This window comes from Sinohyriopsis cumingii, chromosome 17 (assembly GCF_028554795.1).
Source record: "Sinohyriopsis cumingii isolate HCF-2022 chromosome 17, ASM2855479v2, whole genome shotgun sequence".
NCBI lineage: Eukaryota > Metazoa > Mollusca > Bivalvia > Unionida > Unionidae > Sinohyriopsis > Sinohyriopsis cumingii.
Window position 1 is genome coordinate 24,997,238 of NC_142977.1, and position 21,186 is coordinate 25,018,423.

Genomic DNA, 21,186 nt, shown 5'->3' on the forward strand with positions numbered 1-21,186 from the left:
TATCAAGAACGCATTGATGTGAAACATTGTATACCCTTCCATTGAAATCTCAATATGTATATACAACACACGTTCAAATTGTTGTGGTTATCAGCTGACTCACTGAAACCGAAAGCGGCTAATTGTCATTCAAATAATGGACGACAAAAACATACTTTGTCCTAATTTATTGCAAGTATGATAATCTCTATTAATTTCTCGCACTGACACAAAAATGATGAGTACAAAAGGAAGACTGCACTAAACTGATCCTTCCAATCCTTATTATTTTACTTAAATTCTTTTGTGATATACATTTGCATCTTAGTCCGTGTCTAATGTCGGGATATATTTCATTTAGCAACTTGTGGTTTGTGTCGATAGCGACAACTATGATTGTTTCAAGTTTTATTTCATGATTGCATCTTCTCGTAGAATTAAAGCATGTAAAAGCTTTTGTCTTTTACGGTAATATGCACCTCTACTGATGCTGTTTCTTTCTTTCTAACTTGTGTGCAATACGAGTTGTAGCCGAACAACAGAAAATGTACTGCATTGGTTGAAAGTAATATGTGAAATACATAGTAAACACTTTTAAACCTGGTATACAATAAGGCACTGAGGCTGGGGTAGCGCTATAAATACACTCAGTCGATAGAAGCAACAGTACGCGTCGTATTATCCCTTTATTTTTCATTTGAGGTGGGTATGTGGATGGGAACGAATGGGAAATACATTTATAACGGCACCGCAAAATGCTGGAAACCTGCTTGTTGCCTTAGTTCTATGGTAGATATTACAGTTCCACTTAACCATTGACGATAACAATTGATTTACATTTCTTTGTTTCGGTGTTAATTGCCTAGCGCGGTACGATTCTCCGATGTAGTCCCTTATATACATGCTATTGTCATATTGTAAAGTGCATGTAAGATGAAATATGATACATATGAACGTACCTGCATTATTCGGATTTAACTTGCTTATTAAAGAGTTCATCCTTTTAAAGGAATACTGAATCGATCGTGGGGCATATTATTATAAAGTTGTTACATAACATAGAAGCAATACATGTGTTCGTTGTTGTTTGTAACGAATTAAGCTAAAATGGCAAACGCGAAAGTCTGAAAACGTGTTGTATGCTGCTACATAGTACAACTGATAATAAAATTCCATTTGATCTTTATCAATTATTACTTAATTCTTTTGAAATTTCGTGCACTTAACATCTTTTCTCTTATCAATCTCATTCTGGATTTCTTTATATATCGTTATTGTGATCCGTAGAAAACAATGTCTGAGATATGTACTCTTGCCTAATATAAGCCAATTCTCTATAATCGAACTATATTTCTATAGCAAATCATCCCAGATATAGAGTAATGATATCATCATTAATATCAGTAATAGTATAAGTAGTAGTAGTAGTAGCATTTCTAGCAGCAGTAGTTGTAATACAAAATGTGTCAGTAACTAGCTTGTACAATTATATAAGAACATAATATGTCATTATAAAGTTAGGCTGATCTAAATAATCCAGGACCTCCAATACGGTTAAATGAAGAAATTTGTACTACATATATTCATTTAATACAACTTACCTTACATACATACATACATACATTGGAATATTCAAGTTTTCTGGAGGTTTTAAACTATTTCGTTGTTGTAGGACGATTCTAAAAAGTGTTTCTACAATTTTTGAAAGTGTTTAGAAGTATGATCTGACTGAATAATTTTCATACAAAATCATGACTCAAGTGGTCATTTTCCACATTTGTATCACATACGTTGATAGATCTATAACACAATCATATGCGTTGATATATGAGATCATTTGTGATTACATTTTAATACTCTAAATGTGATGATACCCATTTGGGGATAATTTTGCCCTGTCTATTGTTCATGTTTTTGGGGGCGAGTCGTGCGTCTCACACTGTCGTTATTAATTTGGATTATACGTCAACATCTCATTCAAACCGTCGCCTTAAATGTGTTCAATCCAACCAGGTTTAATCCGGTCACTAAGATACATCATTTAAACCAATACAACGTTTGATACCCACAACGAATATTAATTAAACATTTAAATAAACTATTTTGAAGAACCTTAGATTTGATTATAAGTGTTTTAAGTGTTCCAAATTGCAAAAAGACAAACACTTTTCAATATTTGGTCGAAATAGACATTGATGTCATAATCTCTCCAACGTGTTTTGTTACGATTCTATGGTTTTAAACTATGTAACAGAAAATAGTTATACCAAAAAATGTAGTAAAATTCAACAATAATTAATGTCGCCCGAGTACAAAGTGAAATGTTATTATGAGTTAAAGTAATGTGAATTCATTTCAAACTAATTCTAAACGTCCTATAATATGTCCAAATGCATAAAATGTTTCGGTCTTGTGCTTACATTCAAGTAAACATCTTGATCGAAAACTTGGCAAGAGTCAGTTTGGCAAACACTCATCCCTCAATCACTGACAAAGATCAAGCCCACAATATAAATTAAATCTATAGCATTTCTTCTCATACATAACAAACTCCCGCTTTTACAATAAAGCTTTCTTTACATAATATTCAAAAACACATAGTGTACTATATTAATGAAAATTACATAGGAAGTTGTCTTATGAAGTATACAAAATATGTCCAAAATAAAGCAGTATAGTATTTGTATTCTCACGAAAGTGCACCTGCGGTCATATGATCTTTCATCATGATTCGCATAAGGTTAATAATGTATTCCTGCAGCCTCAAACTCGATTACATCAATCTCTGATTTGTATTATTCACTTTGCCAATGAACATAAAGGCGCAGTAATTATAGAATACAATAATCGGAGAAGGAGCTGAACAAATATACACTTGAAAATTTGCAAAGCCAAGCATTCCCTCTCCATTGTGGAATAATTCATTTCTACATGTTTAACTTCACCTTGGCTGTCAATATGTCTTAAACATTTAACACAAATTCGGACAAAACTCACTTGTATTAAAATTAATGTCCAATTTACATAACCGAGACGATCACGAAACATATCTGCATTAGTTACAGCATGGAACATTGTTGTCATCTACCAGAAAATACATTTGCAATTGCCACCCGAGATATATGGCCACATGCAACTAATTATTTTAAAGACCAATATAGTGTGCTGCATTGATTACGGTATATACAAAACATATGGTCGCTGAGTGCTTGAAAATGATTACCGTTAAACTAAGTTCTTTTATTTCAGGTATTCTTTTATTTTGTGGAAATTGGATCCTAAAATCATTTTTATTTTGTCGCTGTCGCTCGCTTCGTACTACTGAATGTAAACGGGAGATCTGAAAAGCAAGAGTTTAATAGTAGGTACCAACAAAGGTCATGATTCTCGCAGAAAGCAGCGCAGCCTATAACTTTCATCGGTTTTAAAAATGTCCTCTTGAATAGCTCATACAGGTGACGTAAACATGTGTTGCCGGTCTTATCAAGACAGTATTAGAATTAGATCAAACAGTAATGATACAGTCATTGCAATTTAATTAGATGACACTATTATATATATCCTTCAGGAATCAATGGATTGCATGTCCCCTTGCTTTTACGTGACATTATGTTTCTGTCATGACTTGTACAAACTGCGACGTGAAACACCTGAAGTGTATAAGAAGCAGCATTTGATTATTAGTGGCATATCGACTGATAGTTTGTGCTCACTGCACATGAGCACATGTGTTCAACTTTCATCAAATTCTAATTTATGGTTACGTTAGTTTTACAATAAAATGATTTGTGATGTTACTGTGAAAATAAAGAAATGTATTCTCCTTGAGTACAACAAATGTTCAAAATGACATATTCCTGTACGTTATGCAGTTATGAAACTTAAAAAGAACTGAAGGCAACGTGTCTTGATGTCGTACTTGTAAGAAAAAACACCTTAGAATTACCGGTGACTCACCATGAGAATATAAAAATAGCTGTGTGATGAAGTAACGTCATTGAAGCTGGACATTTTGAGACTACACATGTAGACCTGGGTTTTGAAACATGAACGTCACAAAAGTTGAGGCTATAAATAGATAATGGATTTTTCCAAAGTAATTTCCCACAAGTTGGAACCTAAAATAAACACGATAATTTTTCCAAAGAAATGTCCTACCAGTGGTGACTATAAATAGATACTAGGGTTTTTCCACATAGTATTTGTAGCAATGTAAGAGTTAGTCTATTGTGCGAGATTTTATCTCCTCTTATATTTTAAGCTAACACATAACAACTATACAATCCCCGATATCCCTACAGTTAATTCCCCTTGACGCAAAAGTGGCCCATTCAATTTCCCCCATGTTCAATTCCCTTTGACGCTGTAGTGACCCATTCAGTTTCCTCATGTTAAATTCACCTTGACGCTATAGTGGTCGACGACCTTTGTAAGGAAATGTTAAGAGAGCTGATTTAAGAAGAAAAGGAGGAGAATGAGGATGACGAGGGCTTAAAGAGGATGAGAGAATGGGATAATAAAATAGAAAAGAAAGAAGAAAATGAATGGAAGAAAGAAAGAGGAGAAGGTATAAAAGAATGAGGAAAAAATGAAAAAAGAAGAAGAAAACAGTGATAACAAAGCTAAGAAGATGGTGGAGTTAATGAAGAAACTTGACGAACAAAACAAAAATCTCAATGCCCATTTCAGGCCCACTTCGCTGTCTCGTAAAGATATTTATTATCTTGCCTACAAAAATTTTGTTGATTTTATAAGTTTTATATTATAGATTTATATTATAGATTTTATATTGTAGGTTTGCCTCCATTTTTTTACTAGTCGACTTTATAGTTTAAGTGTGATAGCTTGATGTTGATCAATTTATGTATGTGTTATATATGTCTGTGTCTCTACCTGTTCCATTCCTATTAAACCCACATTTCCCTTGTCCGTATACAGTCCCAATATTCCCCATGTTATATTCCCATTTTCGGTAAACGTTCCCAGGTTATGCTGAAAGAGCTTATCCGTAAACGTGCCCAAGGGGGGTCTGTAATGTATTTTCCGATTATCCATAAACAGCCCCCTTTAACTACTAGCATGGGGGGACCAGTTTAATACTGTATGCCGTTAGTACTCATCAGTGTCAAGACGAGAAAATAATGGAGATTCTCATACTTGCAATAAATTAGAGTAAAGTCTGTTTGTCGCCAATTATTTAAATGACAATTACGCTGCCACTTTCGGATTCATTGGATAAGCCGATAAACAAACATATTGAATATGTGTTGTGTATATCTATTGGAGTTTTAATGGAATACAGTTATTCATCTTAATGCATTATTGATTGACGTTTGAATTAGGACAAGTATTATGTGCAGAATAAAATATTTACTTGTAAAAATAAATACCTTTGCAAAATAATGTGAATGGGAGGAATTATACAGCTTTTCTTTCGTACTCTTCACTGGTTGTTTCAATGTCACAAAATATTGGAGATTCTGAATCCTGCAATAAATTAGGGCAAAGTCTGTCGCCAAATGTTTGAATGACAATTGGGCTGCCGCCTTCTGGTTCAATGAGTCATCTGAAAAGGACGACATTTTGTCCTCTGTAATATATAAATATTCACATTTGAATGAAGGGTATACAATAACTTATGTCAATGCGTTCCTGATAGGCGTTTGAACTAGGTACAGGTTCATGATAAATTCAATGACACAAAACCTTCATCTGAAGGAGTCTTTGAATTACCCCTTACACAAAAATATTAATAACATAAACCGGGTTCAGTAATGACATTTTCTACGCGTTGGTTTGATTTTATATTAACTTATGAGAAATATATGTAAATAAAGCACTTCCCGTTCGGACAGTTTATTTTCAGCTTTTTGAAAATAACGTATATTGAGGTTTAATGAATATTAAATGTAATATCATGTGTGCAGAATATAATTTTACTTTTGAAAAGAAATACCTTTACGTACATTGCTGACTATTCGATCTGGAAAAAATCGGGGTATCCATATTTATATTCAATGCCGGCTGGTCTGCCTCCAATACAAGGTCTAATTAAGCGCAAATTGGCTTATTTTTGGACAGTATTACACACATTTCAAAACAAAATATCACCATTTGTCACGTACTTGTTGCTGAACAAAATATTTTCCTACATAAAGTTACCAACAAACTGACAAGGATACGGAGATTACCTCTCAATATACACGCATATTCACACTTCTTAGATTACATTTACATCTCCATAACTGCATTATATGTGTGTGGTAAATTGTGTAGATGATACTTAAGAGGAAATGAATTGCCTCTAACACTGGCAATAGAGGAGCGGGTATAATTATGGATTATTTTGATGGTATGAGGAGGGGTTAAAGCAAAAGACAGAAACTCACTTTGTTCTTTTTATAATCGCTGTGAAAGGTTTCCAAATAAACAACTGAAAATACATAACAATATATATATATATATATATATATATATATATATATATATATATATATATATATATATATATATATATATATATATATATATATATATATATATATATAGTTTCCACCTTCACTGATCCCATATCTCTAACAATTTTATCTATTATTTTCCATTAGTATTGTTTAAAGAAAAAATTATACCGATGACTTTTTCTATTTCGTTTGTAATAATTCTCATTTTTTAGTTGACCATTAATCATTTTAATACTCTTTTAGATGCAGTATATCAAAGTATATTACTGACGCTGTTAAATGTACATTACCTAAATAGAACCATGTATGTAGTACGTGTTTTATAGAATTAAGTCTATTCACAAATGCAACGTAGATGAACGTACTACTAACATTGTAAAAAGTGTGCACATACACTTAAGGCAGAGCTGGTTATGTGTTGGATGAGATAACAAAATCAGAGAATAAGATATATGAAAAATAACTTGTGAATGTGGAACAAGTGTAAATTTATTTTGAATATTTTATCATAGAAAACAATATTTCATACAAATTTTATAACACGAAAAGGACTCGAAATAGACGAAGTTTACGCTGAATTTGTAATCTAAGAATAGTGTTATGGAAATGCAGCGGAAAATGTTAGTAACAACAATTAGGAATATAGTAGGAAATTTACTAGCTGAACAAAACTGCATTTAGACGCTCACAGCGTAATCTATACAAGCTTTCGTACTGCACTTCTTAAAACAAGGGAATGACAAAATTCAATCTCTTTGAGAAACGTATGAACCGTGGATCTATTTAAAAATATGCACACCAAGAGAAGATTATATATAAATGGACCCGAAAAGACAAGTATGGTGTTAGATTAAAATCATTTTCTAGTAGATACACTCCTTAGCATCATCAATACAAATGTACCTTTCAAGCTTAAATTGAAACTGTTAAACAGTATTCAAGAAGGTATTGAACAAAAAATTGGTTTTATATTAACTATGGTATTAAATACAAGTACGATGTTATGAGTAAATGAAAATAAAATATTGAACGTTGAAGTGGAACTTAATTCGTATGTATACGTATAAGCTACAGGAACGTATAAAGAAATACCATACAGTGTTAACAGTAAGTAAGCAACCATAAATGTCATGAACAAAGATTATCGATGAATTTTATGCACTAGAATCGTTCATAGGAAAGTAAATATACTATATGAAAATAGCCTGAATTATTCAAATAAATGTCTAATAAAGGTAAAATATCTTTCTTCTCTCTAATATATATTTTCCGTTTTAATATTTTTCAATGTTTTCAAAACAAAGATATGGGGAGACAGTTTTCCCCGCTTGGTAGGACTGAAAACTATATCAATGGGAATCGCTATAATTTTGTTTTGCGAATGTCATTACATTCCAATGGCAATTTTTGAAACTATACTGAATAAATGGGTGTCAGTACTAAATTATTCTGTCTTATTGATCACTTTTATGTGCATTTATATATCGATACCAAATTTTGAATCACAATTGACACTGCTATCAAAACCAGTCCATATTATTACAAAGCCGACAAATGAATTTACTGAGTTGTCTAACACATAACAAATAACGGAATATAATTAATATGTTTACACAGACTTAAAATCCTAAATATTTAACAGTAATACATTGATCATTTATTAATTATCTAGGTACAATGTAGTATCAAAATTTGATAATACCTTTTATATATATATATATATATATATATATATATATATATATATATATATATATATATATATATATATATATATATATACGAGACTACTAACTTAATACATTTTACAGGGACATCAAGAAGTTTATTTTTACTTTGCTATTCATGAGCCATGTACGCCTTTCGCAAAAATCGTTCACAGCTTAAAAGGATTTTCCACATTACGGATGCTTGTTATTTTAGAAAATACGGAAAGACATAGTTAAAAGACAGTTAAAAGAATATGTATTTCATTTATAACAGCTTAGAAGTGACTACCAGAAAGGTGATATATACAAAGTTCATCAGGTAAACAAAACAAAATTATAATTACGATTTATAGATGAACTTAAGTATGTTCGAATAAAGTAATTTACTTCTTTAAGATCTGAATTGTGTATAGGTATTTAATCTGATCAAAAAGCAGAATTAGGAATATATAGATTTAAATAGAAAGAGAAACCATATATATATATATATATATATATATATATATATATATATATATATATATATATATATCAATGGCTACTTTAATAATTGTTTGCAGAATTTAAATATAAAAAACTTGCATTTTTACAGTTTAATGGGTAGGTTTAACACCGCAATTTCTTGTGTTTTGCAAGAGATACATAACCGAAGGTCAATAAAAAGTAATACAATTAATGGCATAGTGACGTTATTGATATACTCTTTACAGGGTCAGATCTGAATGTTAGAGAAGTAACACGATCAGTAATAATATATTTTCGAGCCAACGCGTTTTCGAAATACCCCTTATACATACAATTTAATGAAATAAACCGACTTAAGGATATATGTTTCTTTCAAATTGGTACTATGTAATTACATTAATATATACAAGCAATAGCTTCACAAAAAGGTTTATTTCGTATATTTTTTCTTCTTCACATTTTGGAATAGTTTAATTTGAGATTTCGCCCAATAATGAATGAAATATATGGACTAGAATAAAATATTAACTTGAGCATAGAAAAAGTTTTGCCTAAAATCAAATTCCTGTTTCCCCTGCGTTAAATCGTAATGTTTATCTATATTTTGTGATTGATTGTTATCCGTACATGTGGGGAATGATTAATCAATTTTGTCTTGATTCTAATAAGTACACAAAGGTGATTACTTTGATTTGAGTTCAGGACATGAGCTGTTCCGTAGGACATTTTTTTATTCCTGTTTAATATTCTTTTTGGGCTAATCTATGATCAGAGTTTGCAGTTGTTTTCAGCTATAATTTATAAGGAATTCTTTTTTATAACTATTCAATTGAATTACAAAATGCTCATTGATTTTTGAGACTTAAACACAAGTTTGCGAATGCTGATGATTCATTAAAAGACCTTCTGGATTATATCATTGTAGTACATCAACACATTCAAGATTATTGGTACATCAAAATATTAAAGGCTCTTGATACATCAGGAACATTTTATTATTTTTACTTGTGATTTAATATTTAGGATGATTTGGGATTTTATTCAGAATACAATACCTTTTGAACTTTCTCTTTGTGTTCAAGGAAGAAAATATTTCCTGTTTCTAGTTAACGTCGTTTCGCTTTGTTCTGTTGACTAGTTTAAGACAATAAAGTCGTAACATAAACTCAGTATGAGTGAGCTTGTTTCGAGTTAAAGTAGTAAGTACGTCTATAGTGGCTTTCGGACCCAGCTTTTTCGGCTGTAATCAAGATCATAGCCTCCATAAAAAAGCTTGTTTTATTGAGGAGCTCATTTGTTGCTTAACAATATGCTTGCATATTTAGTGGTACCAATAAAAGTCTATGGACACACATAATACCTTAAGATGTGCTTGCATACAAATACTGGATGAGCTAAATATAAATCTCGAGGACTGCACTATGAGCACCTGGTAATGTATATTAATACTGATGCCTGCTTCTATTAATTTACAGTAAATTTCAGGTCCAAAAATGACGCTTTCATTTTAGAGCCAGAACCAAATCCAATCTTTTGACCGCAATTATATGTCATGCAAATGTAACTATGTATGTGCAAATCTTGAATACGATCCAAAAGGCAGAAGGAAACAAATTCTGGCTTTGGAAACTACACGTGTGGCTTCTACGTATTATAATACCTTATATACTTTAGTAATATAATTCTTGTCACGTGTATCCATATTATGATTATTATTATCACAGTCATAATGAATTTTGTAAAACACAACGAAAATGAGTAATGGTAAAGAGAGACAGACAGACAGACAGTCAGACAGACAGACAGAAAGAGGGAGAGATATATCCAATGATCCGCATGATCATTTTATAATCAAAGTTCTATAACCATGACTTCTGAACTGAAAAGAATAATTATTTCCTCATCCAAAATATGCCTAGCATTCTATGAAACATCGTGAGAGAGAGAGAGAGAGGTTAATACAACAAAATGGATTGTATGTGTTATGTTTGTCCCGATTGATAGTAAATGTGAGAAGTGATTTTATTCACCTATCTCATTTTTCATTTACGCTGTTTAGTTTTATCTTCTCTTCAACAGAATACAAATATTTCTTATAGTTCTTATTGATATAAAAATAATTTAAAGACATATAGATGTACCAGTTTCTTTTTCTTTGTAACTCATTCCTCCCCGAATGTTGACGGGTGACAGGTGTATTGTAGCTCAATCAGATATGACTGAGAGAATCATGTAAATAACATTATTAATCTGTGTATATGCGTGATAGACATGCATTTCCTCTAAATGGTATTAAGTAATAATAGAGATGCTTGTGATATATATATATATATATATATATATATATATATATATATAAAAACATACATACACACACACACACACACACACACACACACATATATATATATATATATATATATATATATATATATATATATATATATATATATATATGAACATACATACATACAACGAATAATTCGTATAATTATATATCATTTTCAGTTTGAAATTTCAGCTGAAATTAAATAGAAAAAATTAGAATAAAATTTAAAAAATTATATATCATTTTCAGTTTGAAATTTCAGCTGAAATTAAATAGAAAAAATTAGAATAAAATTTAAAAAATTACTTAAAATTACAATTAGGTTAGCATAAATCACGGACGTTTCTGTTTGGAATAATTTGGAGATACCCATTTTTAATTCATTGTGGACGGTGAAGCTTCCGGTGAAAGAGCTAGATAATGGCTAAGTTGTTACTATGTCAGTCATAACCACTGTGAACTGGATGACTGACTTTCACAATCAGCTGTATCCATTAAAATATGTAATTGTATTATGCGTATATGAACAATATATTTACAACAACGTTGTTTTGTTTAATTTATTGTATATTCCTATTTGCTTCAGGTAAGTCTAATAATTAAGTTTGAGGTTTCAACCAATATTAAATATCATATTTAGAGTAAAATATTGGCTGAATAATATAACTCCGTTTGCATTAAAAGCTGACGTTTCGGTCATAGAAAAACTGGGATTTCACCTGCTTAACTAAAGTGACGCTCTCAGCCAAATATCTCGGTAAGAGTAACGCGGCATACGAGGTCAGCTCAAACCGCTGTATACCGGATGACTGAGTTTCAAAATAAATTATTCCCTTTATACGGTGTTTTGTTGCTTCCTAAACTGTTGACCTGTACAAAGGAACCGATAAGATCAGAAGGATACGCACACTACCTTTCAATAATACACATAAAGATCTGATGTAATAGAAATCAGTCTTCACAATTTCTACTTAAGTACCTGTTAAACACTATGAATTTTCAATCATATCTATATTTATCCTTATTAATTATTTGTTGGGAAATGGAAATTCATTAGTGTCAGGTTCTAATGAGGACAAAAATGGCCGAATAGACCAAACTGTAATTTGGAGAATGCATCTGTGGCTCATACATACATTCATACATACATACATATATATATATATATATATATATATATATATATATATATATATATATATATATATATATATATATATATATATATATATATATATATATATATATAGAGAGAGAGAGAGAGAGAGAGAGAGAGAGAGAGCTACCTGCTAATAACACTACTGTATTACCAGTAGCAGTAGTAGTAGTATCAGTAGATCAGTACTAGGTACATGATGAAATACAGACTAACATAATGGCGAAATAATTTATGTAAGTCTATTTATATTCGGAGAGAGACAGAGACATACAAGCAGAGAGAGAGAGAGAGCGCATTACAAATATAAACAAAAATCAAGTAGGACTGAAGGTGCTATCCATGGATTCGACTGGTAAATGATCATACAAGGCAGAATTAATATTTAATACAAATTATATTATCATACAGATTAGATAGATTTTAATTCGTGCTTTACGGTGATTCTAGCCTTGGTCCGCGAGCTAATGGCACCCATCGTCCTAAGTCTGTCTGCCACGCACGAGTGCAGATACTACCGATTTGGTGGCATCATGTTTTGATGATGTTTGTTAAATCGTGGTGGCATATTGACTGGAGCGTACAAGCATTTCGATTGATGACGTTCACCCGCAGACCTGACCTCGAATCACTGTGAGGTAATTATTAAAAATTATTTAACCTGCATGATCATATTGTATATATATATATATATATATATATATATATATATATATATATATATATATATCTGTGTGTGTGTATGTATGTAGGTAGGTAGATAGGTAGGTATGTATATATGTCTGTCGTCTGTCTGTCTGTCTGTATGTATGTATGTATGATGTATGTATGTATGTATGTATCGATGTTTGGATGGATGGATGGATGATGAATGGATTTATATATGCATGTGTGTGTGTGTGTGTTCTCGCGTGTGTATGTGCATATGTACGTGTGTATTGATTTGTATAACATAACCTATATATAAATAAAAACATACATACACACACATGTAGTAGGTCAACGCTATTACTTCATTTCTTTTGTCTTGCAAGAATTGACAGGTCATTGTCTGAATTACTTGGTCAATGAGCCAACTATGTTGGACCCGACAGCTTAGTGATACAGATTTAAGAAACAGCAACGTTTATTTAACTTCGGTATTCTGGGTATCGGAAAAACTCCAGGTTAAGGAGAGCTGTTTAACCGAGGCGACATTTTTATTTGGTTCCTATTGAAACTTATGATCACTTTATGTTTTGTCTAAAAGCGGACTTTATATTTGCGTAACTTCGTTTGCAGCCGTGGAATTCATGTCAGGCAGTGAAGTGCGTAGCTGATTCGTTGAAGCCGTGGAATTCATCTCAGTCAATGAAGAGCGTAGCTGATTCGTTTGAAGCCGTGGAATTCATGTCACTCAACGAAGAGCGTAGCTGATTCGTTTGATGCCGTGGAATTCGTGTCAGTCAATGAAGAGCATAGCTGATTCGTTTGAAGCTGTGGAATTTAAGTCAATAATGAAGAGCGTGGCTGGTTAACTAGTGCAACATACGGCGCCCCAGTGACTACAAAACTAAACAAAAATTCTTTGCTTGTAATTAGAGCCAAACATTTCCTACTAGCCATTAGATTTAGGTTCATGCATGGAAACTTTACTTTTAAATGCACTGGACTGGTATTGCTTGATATTTTATAGATATATCGATAAAAACGGTTAGATATTTCATTTTGACACTGAAACTGTGAATGGTCTAACTGGCCTTCCTGAGAATTCGGACAGTGGGCGTAATATGAAATCAGTAAAATTGAGAATATTTTTCTCGCTTCAAAAGAGAATACAATATACAATCAAGTCAGTTTAACACAGCTTTTTTCTTAAACAAATGGAACTGACATGTTCCCTAGTCTTGCACACATCCCATACTGTGGAAACAAGAGGAACCATTATAAGGTATATGATTCTCTGACTAATACGGGAATTTAATGTGTATTGTTTCACATTATGTTAGTATTCTTAACTTTGCTATGTTCTTTGCTTTGTCAACATATCGTTTAGAAAATTGCTCATATTTCTTATAAAAGAGTAGAATGATGAAACTTTCTTTTGGTGTTAAATCTTATAGTGTGTACTTTTTATCTGCCTATGTGGCATCGTCTGGCTCAGAATAACCTAACAGTAATAATGTCTTTGTCAACCGCTTATCACGTATACTACCATTCAATACACCAGACTTAAGAGTAGCCAGAGCAGGAATTCCAGTTAACCTATTAGCAGATCATACGGACTTGCAATCTTTGTACATTATGGACTTACCCGATCAGGATTCGTGAGTGTCTCGGTTTTAATCTCCATGCATTCAATAATGACTCAGACATTGGGATGCTTATCTTTAAAACCCTTCGACATGTAATTGTCATTAGAAAGGATACTTCATTGTCCAGAACGTCAATCCATTTGATGGAATATATGACAGCGTGTTGGGACTGATAAACAAAATTTTACAGACAAATCATCGATTCACAAAGTTAGTCTGATTCTCATTAGTAACATCTACAATTCATCCTCATTTCTCACAACTTTTTTTTTGTTGAGTTTAATTATAGTGGCGTGCGCACAATTGTGCATGTGACACTTTTCTCACAACTCATGACCGTCCCAAGATCGTAATTTGGCTCCTTTGTCTATCTGTGTTCGCTGCTTGAGAATCCATTCTTTCATCCACGTTGCCTAACATGTCTCTGCTCTAGAAATATCCGTCTAAAAGCTTAATTTACAATCATCCCGACGTTTTCAATGACAAGGCCTGTCCACTATGTTTGGGTACTTTTTAAATCTCTCTACATTTAGAGTTAAAAAAATAAACAAGTTCTTGTTTTTGCTACTTTCCATAATTGTTCACCATTTCATACAAAGGAAATAAGTAAAACATAATGCCCTATACAGATTTATATGTATCCTATTATTAAATGTTTGTTTGACGCTGCAGTTTTTCATATTGCCCAAGTGTCTCAGCAAGGTCGAGTACAACTTTCGATTAGTCGCTATCAAAAGTAATATGTGAATTTATTCTCCTATATTTGTATGTCAGCGATCACACAGAACTCTCTCTCTCTCTCTCTCTCTCTCTCTCACACACACACACACACACAACCTCTTCTCTGAGATCACGGGGCTTTCAAAATATATCCCTATTGTTCCCCATTATAGTAAAAGTCATAAAGGTCACGTAGGCGTGCAGAAGTGAGAATTTCAGTAATGAGTGACATTTTTAAAATTTGTTACACATACTTTTTAATTACATTTGTTAACTTTTAATGAGGGTATCCTCATACATCCATATTTCTTGAAAAATGAATTATTTACACTACCCGAAAAACATATTTAAAACCAATGTTACATTACATGGACATAATTGGACGAGGTCAATCAAAAGGTGCAATCCAGTACAAATCAGATTGATTGTATTGCTCTGTGATGTGACAATGAAAGATGCGCTGTGATGTGACAATGAAAGATGCACTGTGATGTGACAATGAAAGATGCGCGTGTGGGAAAAAAAGTATTTTTACCGTGCTGTTGATTATGATAGACCCGACGTCCTCTTTCCCCAACCCAGTTCAATATCTGGTCATCATTTTAAAAAAAAATGTCCATAGCAATCAATAAGTTTCAAATTGATGTTTCTTATGACGTTTAAGGAGCAGAGTTTTCGCTAATTTGGCTTAAATAGACATTGGATAATCTATATTAGTACTATATTACTGAACACAATTTATATTTAATTTGAATAGATGTGCCTACATGACCATATTGACATATAGTTTAGAGGTCACATAGAGCCTTTATTCTGTCCGAGTTTTCTCAGTATCAAATGTAACATTATGTATCATTGCTTTTATAACTTTGGTTATCTTATCATTCTCTGTGTCCGATGAGACACGAGTCTTTCATAGTCACTCCCATTATTTTTTCTGGCAACGGCTGCATAGCGCCTTATTTCTTTCCTGTAATACTTCACACGATAGACTACATCTCTCTCTCTCTCTCTCTCTTTTATATTTCCTTAGCAGTGTTCGCACAACGTTTTCGTTCTTTCTCTTACCATTTACTCTTTCTATAAGCTATTACATGCTACGTTCACTGTTCGAGGTAATATAGGTCATTCATTAGCTCTATAGTATTATCTCTGTCAGAGAACACGTACAACGTTTTTTCAATCTCTTAGTAATCGATCTTATTAGGAGCCAGATAGGGCATCGATTCACACTAGTACTATTTTATAGACTAGAAACACGCGGTGATTTCTTCTCTCTCCATTTATTTTATCTCTGTCTGAAGTCACTTTGTGCTTTATTCTCTTTTCAATTTTATAGCCGTCAAGCGTCACACGAGGCTTTCTTCTCTGTCCATGTGTTATCCGTCATAGGTCACATTGTGCTTTCTTTTGCTCTGCTGCTTTTGTCCCTATGAACGCTCAGTGAGGGCTTTGATACTCTCTCCTATTATTCTATAACTAAGGTAATTACCCGTCCTACGACGGGAAAATAAAATAAGCAAACCATAAAATGGGATGAGAGAGCCTAAAAGAATGTTAGAACAAAAAATACAAAAAAGTATTTAAAAACTTTGGAATGCACATTGAGTTTCGAAATCGCGACCTCTTGTTTGTTAACTGGGACACAAATAAAGAAAGACAAAAGTGGACAGTTTAATTATTCGTGTTAGGGCGGGAATAAAAACGTAACAAACACATTGGGATGAACGGGCGAAAGGAATTTTGAACCAAAAAATACGAAAAAGTAAAGAAAAATTCGAGACGTCTGAGCGAGTTTAATTTGTAAAGTTTGGTTGATACATTTATATTTACATCATTTCCAGGCAGTTATACTTTTAGAACGACATAAATATTTTATCTGTATGCTTGGTCCATGGTCTAGACAACGGAAAGTTACACCAAGATGTTTAAGGAAGTCAACAAAAGGAACAAGTTCGTTTTCAAATTTAGTTCAGTTCAAGAGAGTTGCTGCCTTTGTCAATGTACATAATATATAATAACATTCTGCCTACTTGATTCCACAGTGTTTACAAAACACACTTTCTAGTCTATAGGATAGGCAATACAATTCCAAATACAGATTTAATAATGTAATTACCCTGTACTTTGCGTCAGACCTTTATGTCCATCCTGTCAGATGCTTTTGAGACCTTGGAGACATCACAAAAAACTACACACAAGTCACCCTTGTTATTAGGCTCATTATATTTACTATGGCATACATATTAAGGAGCTTAAATTCTTACGACTCTATAGCAAAATCGACAAGTTTTATATAATTGAAAATAATAATTTATTTCTCTAAAATACTAACTGAAAGAATTAAACCTAACTTGCAATGTGGTGAACGAATTCCTAAATTACATAAGTTTCTATAAATTTCTAACGTTTCGAGTAATCCTAATGAGTTCCAGATGTCGTCCCAATGATAGTCCGTATTATATTGATGTAACAACAATGCAGAAGAATCACTTTTAGAATCCAAAAATGTCTTTAAACAAATTCACATTAATCCCATCCAGTTGTTATGTATCCAGTGCATGTTAGTGCACTCTAATTTCAATGAATGATTACATTTAAAGAATCAAACATCCCAATAACTTCCAAGAATGGTTTACTATTACAAGTGCATAATTCTATGTGTTAATTCTCTTATTTACAAAGCTGATATGCAATAGAGAGAATACAGTACGAGACTTTAAATGAATCACCTTGACATTTCGAAATCACGAAATTATAACATAGGCATCAATGTAATTGTTGTAGTAACGCTCATCGAAATAAGGAGTAGGTGTGTGAGTTCGAACCCGAGCAAAAAGACCAAAGCCAAAAGCGATGGTTTCAACACACATGAAGGATTCGGCGATAGTGGACACCCAAAAAACTGTTGATCGCTCTTCTTACAGAGAAATGAACAAACATGATGTTTTAAACTTTCAGATGCAATTGAAGTAATCAGATAAATCAACCACCCTAAAATCTGTATTAATGCTAATGGAAGACATGTGGATCTGATGTTATCTGTTTATTGAAACGTGCAATATGCTGCACGTAAATCTTTCAGGAACACATCTGCGTACAGTTTAGGCACTTACCCATATTTAGTAATAGCCATATGTCACGGAATTGTGTATGATTTATATCAATATGTATATGTGATCAAAAATGTACTCGGGTTTCCTTGCCGCGTACAGCGTCACCCGAGGGTGGTATATTTTTTCGGCTTTAGCTATTTCGAAATACAGAGCGCAACTCAACCCATGCTGCATGTGCAAATTGCCTGCAGTGCACACCTAAGTACCTAGCTGCGCATATCTGTCACAGATAGTATACATATAGAGCAAATTCTCTATAAACAAATTACATTACGACGAGTCTTGTCAGAAAGCTTACCTCTTTACGGGAGCAAATCTCCAGCTGTAGAGGTATTGAAATTTAAGTTTATATTCTTTATTACTATTCGTTTTATATGACAGAATTGTTTCATATATTATATGTTTTAGAATTTATTCTAAATTCTACAGAGAGCCAATACCTAGGTTATACAACGCCATTATATTATAAATACTATAGTCTGGTTCGAGTTAGCTATTTGTTGTAACTGAACAGACAAATTTAATTAAATTATATGCTACTTGCATTGAACGATTAATGTAATGGGTAACGAATTCATGTGCGCGCATGCGCAACATATACCAATGCAGAAGTACGTAACCGTGTCATATGAACTACACGGTCTAGTTGTTATAATTTTAACTGCCTTATATATGGTTTGGTGATGTGGAGTCACAGAACTCTGTGTGGTTTCGTGTGACGTGTACGCTGTGTCTGGTGACGTTGGTTCGGAAGAGTGTACTGGTGTTCTCAATGCGAGGGACCAAAGCTTTGCGACCATCGGGTCTGTGTTGAATGTGAGGGCTCTCGACGGATCTTTCAAAAGACTGAGAGGGGGACCATGCGTGGGCGCTTCTTTGGCCATTGACTAGAGCAAGTGGAGCTGGAAATACATCTTGGACGTCAAAAATGGGCGCCACGATAGTTATATATATATATATATATATATATATATATATATATATATATATATATATATATATATATATATATATATATATATATATATATATATATATATATATATATATATTACGTGTTCCATGTCATTGTTATTTTCACCATTGCTATCTGAGCAAAATTACATGCGTTCTCACTTCAATATCGTTATATGAGCGATAGATTCATAATTTCGTGCATTCCCATTTCAGTATCGTTATATGAGCAATGGATTCGTAATTTCATGCATTCCCATTTCAATATCGTTATATGAGCGATAGATTCATAAATTCATACATATCCCTATATCCTTTGGTGCTTAATAAGACCTTGTTTATATTGGGGTGTAGATGATATACTTTTATTTGTTGATCGGTGATAGGACGAAATTTCATGTTTATTTAAAATTCCATTCGTTAAATTCATGTTTGAGTTTTCTCGTTGAGTTACTTGTTGTTGATAGTTCCATGTTAGGAACTTTATAAATTTCTTTATCTTTTTGTTTATAATGGTGTCAGATTTGTTAATATTTAATTTGCGTTTATAAATAAACATCTTATTAACGCAGTTGCTTTGGGTGTCTTCACTAATTCATCTTGTGACACCATATATAGCGCGAAATTCAAACTGGAGCAAGGACAACGGGTTGTGCTATTCCATTTGGATTTACAAAGTCACCAAACAGAGGATTTATCCGACGGTGGCTCAACAGGCGCGAAATATACCGCTATGTGTATAAAAGGTACACCGATGAATGCAAATTTTTGCAGGTTTTTAGGTGATATCAGCCCTTAACACTCCAGTCAGTATCATATGTGTGGGGCTGTTTAATCGGCCTATGATTGGAGTTTTACAGAGTGCAGGTAGCGGTGTGGTATATTGAATACATTTAATGCTTTTCCAGATTTGACTTCTCACCCGATCAGTTGATGCAAAACCATCAATAAACATGCTAATCTCCTAAGAGAACGATCTTCTTAAGGTTTGTTGGGAAACAATCTCTGAAGGAGTCGATTGGCATAATTTATGTCAGTTATGAGAAACAAAGTAACTAAGAAATGTTGGGCTGACAAATTGGTAAATGCGTAATCAAACATACATTTTGGAATCTGACTCTGATTGATGTCGTTATTAGAATGTAATGCAGATCGGTTACTGTGAGGCAGACGAGTTACCAATCCACTTTGCACGAGCCGTTATTTGTATCATATATTTGATAATGAGATATTGAAATATATCATTGGGAAAAATAGCATTGCCATAGTAGCAATACAACTTTTATTGCCACAAGGATGATATCACTTTTGGAATTATTTTCTTTTTCCATATAGGAAGTATATCTGCTCTTAACAGTGTTTTCTTTTTTATGAACTGTATTTCCATATTTGGGCTTATTTGGTATTTTCTCCTCTCTCTCTCTCTCTCTCTCTCTCTCTCTCTCTCTCTCTCTCTTAGGATCAAACTTAAAATGGGCTTGGGCTGTTGACTCTCTAATATATTAGTATGTAATATATGAGACGGCACCATAACAAATGCCTAAAAATGAAACCCAAACAAACAAGTACATCAAGTAATTATTTTGTTAAAAACGTTTTCCACATAAATCATTCATATTGTCAGTGACTGAACATGCATGACCTGTTGAAATTATATATTCTGTGTCACGCATTCAGCATTCTATACCTATTCCTCAACGATAAACGGTACACATTTGTCAGGAGAAAATCTCTTACCTACATATATTGATCAGTGTCCATTGCAAACCGAAATTGAGTGACAATCGAAAGTTAGGTGCAAGCATCTGATACAGACACAAACTGAAATTTTGACAACAAATAAACATTCAAACCGAAATAAACAAATAGAAAGACCAAAATCATTACAATAAACATAGAATAATTAAATGTTTAGTGAGGTTACGCTCTGAAATTTGTTCCATCCACCCCAGAAAATGTTTACTGTATCAACACTATTTTCATTTTCCTATGAAAACATTATC